Source organism: Cupressus sempervirens, chromosome 5, assembly GCF_028749045.1.
Source record: "Cupressus sempervirens isolate cs-2001-9-10 chromosome 5, ASM2874904v1, whole genome shotgun sequence".
Taxonomy (NCBI): Eukaryota; Viridiplantae; Streptophyta; class Pinopsida; order Cupressales; family Cupressaceae; genus Cupressus; species Cupressus sempervirens.
Window position 1 is genome coordinate 400,030,789 of NC_143122.1, and position 11,336 is coordinate 400,042,124.

Here is an 11,336-nt window from a genome sequence, read left to right on the forward strand (position 1 = left end):
TTAATCAGGGCTTCCATTGTTTTCCCTCTTTACATTGTAGTAACAATCAATCATCTTCAATTAACTTAGTTTGCAGGTGTAGAGAACACTTTTAATGACATTGCAATTCTCACTAATTTAGAGTTTTTTTAAGTTTTTTAGTTTCCTGATTATATGCTCTATGTTGCATTTCTATGCAAAAGATTTACTCAAACATTGTGAGGTTACAATTTCTTCTTACCAATGCATGAAGATTTATGAATATCCAAATTATTGGCACAGGCATTGTTTCTTTTTACATGGAGAAACAATAATTTAGAATGTGTTCATTATCCTTTGTTTAGTATTATCCATTGCTAATAAATCATGCCAGTCTCTCAATGTTTTTAAACCATTACTCCAATTTTAACACAACAAGAAAGAAATGAACAAAAATTCTACATAAATACTACAATTATGCATATAAAGTAAAAATAATAAAGAAAATGCCAATTATGTCTGCCTATCATTTGCTTCCATCATCCAAACACGACAACCCTAAAAACGAAAAAGCACCAATTTTTAGTCATTGCATTTATATGTTATCTCACATATATGAATCTTATGTTTCTTAAATTTCCAAAATTGCATTATGTTACTAAACATTAAACCCAAGAATCTAACCTACCATTTTTGTGTGTTACATGATGTGCAAGATTTATCATACACCCATTTTACTTTGAACCCATTACGATGCCAAATCAATTAATTGGTTTGTACTAGTATTAATCCATGGCCTTCTTTAGACTTATACTAATTTTTGGTCCCTACCTCTATAGCAGGGATTAATGTTTTCAACTCCTTATTTAGAATTAATCAATGCTTCGATTATTGTGCAACTTGTTAATTACTCCATTTATACCATGGTCATTTATAATTTGTGCATTAAACAAATTTCAAGTATTTTATTATTTTCTCTCTAATTGGATACCTAGCTTTTTCTTGGGAGTCTTTTCCAATTTCTATCTAGGAAATTTCAGGAAAATATGGCTAGAAAGATGGAAGCGTGCTAGTTTGTAGAGGAAATTGACATGTCATTGTTAGAATTCTTTAGAATAACTGAGAGGGGGGGTGAATCAGTTATTCAAGGTCCAGATGTACAAATAAAACTTTTTCACTTAGCTTAGTGAACCCATTAAGCATTCATATCTATGAATGCATCCAAGCTTATCAGTAAAACTTGTAGGTTACTGATAAATCAACTTGCAGCAATAAAAACATGAAACATAAAGATTCATCTGCACACTTGACACAATGATTTAACGTGGAAACCCAATTTGGGAAAAATCACCAATAACATGCTACTCCTTTTCACTCTTCTGAAGTGATGCCCTGTGAAAGGCCAACCCTAATAAAGGTTACAATACACATTGTTAAATGTGACCTGGTTAAGGGATTTCAATCACCCTATTAAAAGTGAGGCTTGTTAGAGGACTTTAGGCCATTCACTTGGAATGCCACCCTGTTAAAAGATTTTCAAATGACTATTAAGTTAACCTTAGTCCAAAGAATTTTACTCTAAACTAATACAATTGTTAGAGAGTAACAACAAAGCTGATCTGATACAACTTACAACTTCTCTTACAGGTTTTAGATCATTGTTCAGTACTCAATTTTGCTTGGCTTTCATACTTTGCAGTTCTGACAGCTTGTTCACCCTTTAAGCATATATCTCCTTAAGCCTTCTTGCTTGGTACACCAATCTAGTCTCCTATTTGGTCACTTGATGAAGCAAAGTCCTTGACTTCCTATCTTCCTTCTTTCCTCTATTCTTTCCTTGTCTTTCTGATCTTCTCACCTCTCTCTCTCTCTTTTGCTTTGCGACTAGACATTCCCATAAATAGGAAATTAAGATACTTTTCCATTTTCCATTGTCCATTTTAAGGTTTGGACAGATTAGGTAGGATAAAATGTATCTACCTCACATTCCATATTTATTCTAGAAACTTCTCCTAGAATCCATTTGAATTCGCCTGGAAATGGTTTACCTCAAATTTTGTACCACTAGCTCATCAATCTTATCTTCCACCTGGTTCACAGACTTCAACAAAAAAAACTTTTCATCTCATATTTGGAAAATCTTTGGCTTTTCTAATAATGTAGCAGCTCGACATTATCAATCTTCTAATGCTTGACACATATTGTATTGCTCGACATCAACTGTGAGATCACTTGGAATCAACTATGGTTTACTAATGCTCGACACATACTGTGTTGCTCGGCATCAATTGTTTTACTCAGCACACACTAGAATTTTCTTTTACTCGGCTCTAACTCATTTTCTGCTTGGCTTGTACTAACTTTTCTCAGCACCTACTATCAACTCAGTCAAGCTTTGTAGACAGTCTTTGTATAACTTGATCTTTTAAAGTTTCTAAGTGTATCCAACCTTTGTAACCTCAAGTAGATTATCAATACATCATTTCACCATTGTCTTAACTAATCCTTGTACTTCATTACATAACCATAACTCAACCTTTCCTCTAGGTGTTATTGTTACATCTTATTGATTAAATCCTCTTCATCAATCAACGAAGTGATAGTACTTGAATCTTATAAGAAATTGTCTTACCAACAAAATTGCAGGTTTGACATTAGTGACAAAATAATGATTGAAACACATTTTCTACTTCAACAATCTCCCTCTTTCAATAATCTCTTTTAGCAATGATCTTTTCAATCAGATCTCAACAATCTCCCTCTTTGGAATTGATGGCAAACCAAACTGATCAACTAAGTCACCTAATTGGTAAAACACTTTGTTTGACCAAACTGACTAAGTTAAAACAGTAAGAAAATACCAAAAAGAAAACTTGTATCAAAATTTCTCCCTTTATCAGCAACTTCCATTAGGTTATAAAATTTTATGACTTCCTCTAAGTTTCTTCTTGTAACTCCCTCTACTCCCTCTTACTAGGTAGATTAAGAGTTCACTAGCAATTAACTCTTCTTATCTTCTTCTGATATACTTGTTAGAATCTAAAAAGATTGATAACCCATAAAACTAGTGCAATGAATAGATATATAAACTATGAAAGCAAATGATACAAAATCAAAATAGCAAAATAGAGTTAGTCTCCAAGAGAGTAATGCAAATGCTAGAAGCAAAATAGCATTAAGAGGATGCAAAAGAAATCAATTACAAATACAAGCTAGGTAGCATGCTTATATAGACTAGGAAGAGGGAGGAGGTGGCAACACTGACCAATGAGGAGCAACCATCTATTAGACTAAAGATAGCAAAGTATCTTTCTAATATGGCTAATGGATGCTCACATGTAGGAAGGTGACACCTCACAACCACTTACTAAATAAGACATGTTTTATTAACCTAAGCAAGATTATTAAAAGTGTAGGAAAAACCTAGCACTAAGGGGAAAAAAATAACCCACTAGGAAATTAAAAACTACACTAACTTGCTCCATTCTAATCAGTAGAATAACTCTTTCTCCCTTTGATGATGACCAAAATGATTTTTCTTTGATGGTGATCAGTTTATTGCTCTTTCTCCCTCTTTGAAAATAATGCCAAAGACATATCATCTTATCGTCTCAACATGTGGATATAGAATTTTACAGTATCTTCAGTTTCTCCCTCTGTCACCTTACTTGTGACTATTTTGGAGTTTCAACATTTTGATTGCTGTAAGCAACACCTAAAGTAAAATCCTTTGCATCAATTTGTGACATTTGGAAATCAACTTGTTTGATGCAAGGAAACCCTCATGTTACTTAGATAGACTTTGATAGGGGCATCACCCCTAACTTACCTCTTAAATATTCATGTGCATCCTTAAGTAATGGTTTTGTGAAGATATCAACAATTTGTTCCTTTGAGTTTACATACTCCATCCTCATTTCTTTGTCTTGAAATAGCTCTCTCAAGTAATGATACTTGATTGCAATGTGCTTTGTCTTAGTGTGCATTGCTGGATTCTTTGATATATTGATGACACTAGTGTTATCACAATAAAGTATCACTAGTTCAGTTATTTATTCCCTCATTCCTTTAAGTAGATGTTTGATCCATACAATGTTTGTGCAGTTTGTAGCAATAGCAACATATTTAGCTTTAGCTATAGATTGTGAGGTACAACTTTGTTTCTTGCTAGTCCATGTAATTATTCTCTTTCCTAAGAAAAGTGCTCCTCACTAGTGCTCTTTCTATCATCTATGTTACTAGTCCAGTTAGCATCCATGTAGGCTCTCAAGTCAAACTTTTCATTCTTCTTGTAGTATAGGCCAAACTCTTCTATTCCTTTCAAGTATCTCATTATTCTTTTCACTGCCATTAAACGATTTTCTCTAGGGTTTGCAGAGAATCTTGCAACTATCCCAACAGATAATGCAATATCAGATCTACTATGTACAACATATTGCAACTTCCCAATCATTGACTTGTATAGTGTTTGATTCACTTCAACAGAATCATCATTCTTTGATAGTTTGTTTGCTATTATCATAGGTGTACTTACTAGTTTTGAATCTTCCAGTCCAATTTTTTTTAGTATTTCCTTGATGTATTTTAACTATGTGATAAATATACCATACTTCAGTTGATATACTTGTAGTCCCACAAAGAATTTGATCTACCCAAAAATTGACATTTCAAATTCAAGTTTCATCTGATTAGCAAAATCCTTGCATAAAGCATCTTGCCCTCCAAATATTATATCATCAACAAAGATTTTAGATAACAAAATACCTTTACCTTTTTCTATCTTTATGTTCATATTGTTGTAATATCCTCCCCTGATTTGAACTTTGACTTGTAGAAATTTAACTTAAGGAATATTGTCAAACACTTTGTATGCAAACTCATAAAGCTGATTTCCTCAATAAATTGCTTTCCAATGAGTAGATTTATGAACAACTATGAAGTGACATTAAAATGCATAATACACATCATAACATTTTCACAAACACTTGGCACACATTCAACAGTATATGAAAAATCTGGAAACTCTTTCAATCTGCTGATAAAAGGGTGATTTTTAAATGTAGATGTGCACTTACAGCTGCCTTAAAGGCTGCAACAACTATTTAGACTTGTATTCAACAATTATTATGCAAAGTATCAAAATTTGACAGAAGAAACCTGGAATTAGTTGCCGTAGTATTTTGCAAATGTAGTCGGCAGCCCTCCAAACTTCTAATCAGCCGAAAAAACAAGTAAACTTGATACCAACACTATTCATGCCGTACTGTAGCAAAATACTGTTCATGCCGATTGTAGCAAAATACTGTTCATGCGGCACTATAGCAATAACTAACTTCAGATCTGCACCTCAAACCCTTGTAAATTTATTTATGCAAATGCCCCAAATGAAACCCAGTGTGTTTCCTGAAGTGAAAACACCCTTGATCCTCCTGACTGTGTCTTCCAACAGTGAAGAGAATGCTAGCAAAGACGGATTCTATCCTCCAAGCCCGATAATCAGATATCCAGCAACATAACATTAATCTTCATCCAAGCATACAAAAAAAAGCTCTTCCATTTCTTTTATAGTGTTCTCACAAGAGCTCAATCCTTCGTTTTCTCAATGTGGGATAAAACATAACTCCCTTTATGTACCTTATGTCTCCAATGTGTTATAAAAATAAAGGGAACTCTTTTAATTTAAATATTTCCCACAAACTATAGTCTATGCATTAATAAAGTTAAATATTTAAATTTAACTTTATAAAATGGCTTTATCAATGCATAACAAATCTTATCAATGATAAATAAGTTTTCCTGCCGATTTTAAACAATTACCATCGACATACCACTGTGACTGAATGTCTGGCCATGTCCAAGATGACTTACTATAAATAGTAAGTATGCCCAAAGTTGCCCCAGAACCCCTTAGAAAGACCTGCAACTGAAACTGTCTAGGCCAAATGGCCTCTAAGCCCCTTTAATGTCCTAGTTAGCCTACGGGATTGTGGGGAAATAGGCTAACGACAACATCATTCTATGAATGCTAGAAAGGGGACATTACAGTCCGCCCTTCCCAAAATTGCTTGTCCTCAAGCAATTTCAGCTCTGGATGTTGCAATATCTGCTCATTTTCCCAAGTAGCATCCTCGACAGGTAGGTTCCTCCACTTCACTAGATACTCCCTGATAGTCCTCCTGCGAAGCACCCTCTCCCTGGAGTCAAGTATGGCCTCGTGAACCAAGATAAGCTTTCCCTCATCATCAAGAGGTGGCAATACTACTGAAGGCACCACATTGTGACCCAATGCCTTCTTAAGGCATGACACATGGAACACATTATGCACTTTACTGTCTGCAGACAACTCCAACTCATAAGCTACTTCGCCCACTCTCCTGATTTCTTTGAACGGTCCATAGTAGCGTGGTTTCAATTTCTCTGCTCCACTCTTCTTGAGAGAGGACTGTCTATATGGTTGTAACATGAGGTACACCATATCTCCCACCTCAAAAGACCTCTCAACCCTATGTTGATCAGCATATTGCTTCTACTAATTTTGTGCTTTTTGCAAATTTTCCTTCAAGGATCGCATAATGTCTTGGCACTCCTGCAAAGTATCCTTGGCCCTAGGCACCCTACTGTCCCCAAATAACAAATCCAAAAAATTAGGAGCATCATACCCGTACAGTGCCATAAAAGGGGACATTTGAATAGACATATGGAAAGAGGTATTATAGTAGTACTCCCCTAGATGTAGCCACTTCACCCAAGCCTTCTGCTCTCCTACAATGTAGTTTCGAAGGTACCCCTCAACCCATTTGTTCACTATCTCTGTCTACCCATCAGTTTGGGGGTGGTAGCTGGTACTCGGAGTGAGCTCTGTTCCACATAACCTGAACAACTCCTGCCAAAAGTGGCTCATAAATCTGTTGTCTCTGTCATTGACTATGCTCTGTGGTATCCCATGTAGTCTGAATACCTCTCAAAAAAATAGTTCTGTTGTTTGTGCTGCTGAATATGTAGACGAAATTGCAAAGAAATGTGAAAATTTTGTCAATCTGTCTACCACAACAAAGATACAATCCCGACCCTGTGCCTTGGGGAGGCCTGTGATAAAATCCATGGAAATGCTATCCCACTTCTTCTCTGGTATGGGTAGGGGCTGTAGTAAACCACCCAGAAAAGAATGTTCATGTTTGTTTTGCTGACACACAGGGCATTCCCTCACAAATTGAAGCACCTCTGATTTGAGTCCTTTCCAAGTGAAGTGCTCTCTCACCTGTCGATATGTCTTAAAGAATCCAGGATGTCCTGCCATTGGTGAATCATGAAATGCCCTCAAAATCTTCTGCTTCATAGCAGACCTGGGTACTAAATAAATCCTTTCCTTGTAGATGATCAGATCATTTACGACAGTGTATCGACTATCTTGAATAGCTCCCTCAATAATGCTAGATGCCCAACTATCCTTAGCATATTCTACCAAGATCATCTCTCTCCAATCATCCATGACTATCCCAACAACAAGCAAATGAGGCCTTCTAGATAAAGAATTTGCAACAATATTTTTCTTCCCTTTGACATAGGCTATGTCGAAATCATAGGCCTGTAATTTACTCACCCATTTCTATTGCCTGTCATTAAGGTCCTTCTGTCCAAGGAAATGTTTCAAGCTATTATGATCTGTTTTTACTGTGAACCGGCTTCCCACTAAGCACTCCCTGAACTTAGCTAGCGCGTGCATGATTGCTAGCATCTCTTTGTCGTAGATACTGTAGGTTCTCTCCAAACCTCATAATTTTCTACTCTCATATGCGATGGGATGTTTGTCTTGCATGAGAACAGCTCCTATGCCCTCTCTTGAGGCATCACACTGCAGCTCAAAGGGCCTGGTGAAATCTGGAATGGCTAAAATAGGACATGTACTCATCAGCTCCTTAAACCTGTCAAAACAATCCCGAGCCCTCTCTGACCACTTGAAACTATCTTTCTGTGTCAAATCTGTAAGTGGTGCTGCTATCTGTGAAAATCCCTTCACAAATCTGTGGTAGAACCCACAAAGCCCGAGAAATCCCTTGAGTTGTAAAGTGTTCCTCGGTGGTGGCCAATCCAGAATGGCCCTGATCTTGTCTGGGTCAACCCGAACACTTCTTGCACGAATAATATGCCCTAGATAGAGCAACTCTATCATCCCAAACTCACATTTACTCATCTTGGCATATAATGACTCCCTCTCTAGAATATTGAGCACTGTATCAATATGCTTCAAATGTTCCTCCCAAGTATGGCTGTATATCAGTATATCATCAAAAAATATCAACACAAACTTCCTCAAATGATCTCTGAACACTCTATTCATACAGGACTAGAAAGTGGCAGGGGCATTTGTCAACCCAAAGGGCATGACTAAGAACTCAAAATGTCCATAGTGGCATCTAAAAGTTGTCTTCTCCACATCCACCTCTCTAACCCGTATCTGATGGTAGCTAGATCTCAAATCAATCTTGGAGAAGTAGCATGCACCATGCAATTCATCAATAAGCTCATCGATGCGCGAAATAGGGTATCGGTTCTTGATTGTCTTCTTGTTTAGCTCCCTATAATCAATGCACATCCTCATTGTACCATCCTTCTTCTTCACCAATACTAGTGAAGAAGCGAAAGGAATTTTGCTTGGCCATATGTGCCCCATGTCAATCAACTCCTTAATTGCCTTTTCTATTTCATCCTTACATCTCTTCGGATGGCGGTAAGGTGTGATGATAACTGGCTTAGCCCCTTCCTCTAATTCAATAACATGCTCGATTCCCCTATCCGGGGGTCTCCCTGGAGGTATCTCACCAAAAACCTTAGTATGTTTGGTTATTATTTTTTGTACATCAGGTAGATACTCTTGTTTATGCTGCTCTATCATCTCAGGCATTACTCTAAACTCTGCTGCCCACTGCACTTGATCATGTCTAAAGAAACTCTGCATCCACTTGAGTGACACCACTCGAAGTCTCCCATCTGACAAACCTCTGAGCACTATCTTCTTACCATTTTCCTCAAACCTCATTTCCATTTTCTCAAGGTTAAATGTAAACTCTACCAGAGACTTCATCCAGTTCATCCCAAGCACCATATCCTGATCACCAATGTTGACCACAAAGAAATCTCTTGTCATGTCATAATCTCCCAAACGAAGCTGCAAGTTGGAGATTTTCTTGGTACATTCAATTTTGAAGCCATCGACAACCATCACCTTAAATCCCCTATGCTCCTTTGTATGTAGCCCTCTGCGTGTCACAAACTTCTCATCAATGAAGTTATGTGTCGCCCCTGTATCAATGAGTGCCACAACTCTCTGTCCATCCAAGGTTCCCCTAACTCTGAAAGTGACGACCTCCTGTATACTTGACAACTGAGCTATCGTGCTATCACCATGTGCTTCCTCCTGTGAAGAACTATCATCATCTCCATCTGATTTGGATGACTGCTCTGAATCTCCATCTACTGAATCTTTGGCTGAAAAGTACTCCATCTGCTTAGCTTTTGCTTTCAATGGACACTTATGTGACAAATCCCAAGGCTCCCTGCAATGAAAACAAAGCTTCTTCTTCTTGAGATCATTAAGTGTCTCATTGTCCAACCTCTTACTTTCCTCCTTAGCTTGCTGAACCTCTTTATGAAAAGGTTTCCTGTCCTTATCTTTCCTTGAAGGGAAACTCTTTGTCTAGAATTTATTTTTTGAAGATGAAGAGGAATCCATGTCACGAGCTTTCTTAATGGCTTCCTGCAAAGTGGGAGGGTTGAGAGCTTTAATCCACCCTCTCAACGGATCAGCTAACCCATCCATAAATAGAACTAGTATCCTCCATTCAGATACATCTGTTACTAACACTGCAAGTTTCTGAAACTCTGAAATGTATGTTTCCAGTGATCCCCACTGTTTAAGCTGAGCTAACTCCTTGAAATGGAGTTCTGGATCCTTCCTATCAAAACATTCAATCAGCCTCTCTGTAAACTCCACATATGAGGTAATGTGTGCATGTCCCATAGTGACCATACCATGATGCCACCACTCGTGTGCTAACCCATCCAGATGAATTGCTGCATACTTAATAGCTTCTTCCTCGGGCATAGGGTTCAATTGAAAGTATGTGTCAAGCTTTTGAACCCAACCTCTTGCTGTAGACTTTCCTGAGCCATCATAATATGGTAACTCAAGTCTCCCTACTTTCTTCTGTAGCTCATAGGTCTGGTTCCTTTCATGTCCACGTGGCATATGTTTCATCCGCACATCCATATACTCCCTAAAGGTAATTGCAGCAGTAAAATATGGCCCTCCGACTTCCCAATCTCTCCTCAACTAGTCCTGTATATCAGTAATCTGGGGCTCTGGTATGAGTTGCTCTGGAGCTCTAGGAGGAAACGTAGGAATCATGGGCCTTGAACTCACTGTCCTAGCTCGCTGGGGTGCATGACCGAAATTGTTCCCAACTTGTTCATCTCCATTATGTGTCCCATCCTAATCATTTCCATTCTGATTGTTACCATTTTGATTATTTCCTCCACCCATGTTAGCATTCAACCCCATTTGACGAGCCATCATCTGCATCATAAGATCCAATCTCTGATTCTGTTCCTGTGCCCTTTGTTCTGCTACTCGCTGACCCTGTACCAAGGTCTCTAATAATTGTAAGAATCTTTCCTCACCAGGCTTTGGACCGGCATTCCTGCCTCCACCTAATCTTGTATTCCTGTCATCTCGGTCACCCATATTGTTGTCTTGATCAAAGAATACCTCCGCTGTGTCTGTATGACTAGATTCTATACCCCCCTATACGGATGAACTAGACTGTTTGCTTTGCAGGTCTGAACTCCTACTTTGTCTTGCTCTGGTATTGCGGAAATTATAAGGCCCCTGTCGCATGCTCAAACATAAATGCTCTGATTTTAGTGTTTTGACATTTCATCAAACACTTTCCCCTCTATCCACCAGTTCCAAATCTCCTATAAGACCTCCATAGGATGGCAGGACTTATAGCTCTGATACCACTGTAATATCCTCCCCTGATTTGAACTTTGACTTGTAGAAATTTAACTTAAGGAATATTGTTAAACACTTTGTATGCAAAATCATAAAGTTGATTTCCTCAATAAATTGCTTTCCAATGAGTAGATTTACGAACAACTATGAAGTGACTTTAAAATGCATAATACACATCATAACATTTTCACAAACACTTGGCACACATTCAACAATATATGAAAAATCTGGAAACTCTTTCAATTTGCTGATAAAATGGTGATTTTTAAATGTAGATGTGCACTTACAACTGCCTTAAAGGCTGCAACAACTATTCAGACTTGTATTCAACAATTATTATGCGAAGTATCAAAATTTGACAGAAGAA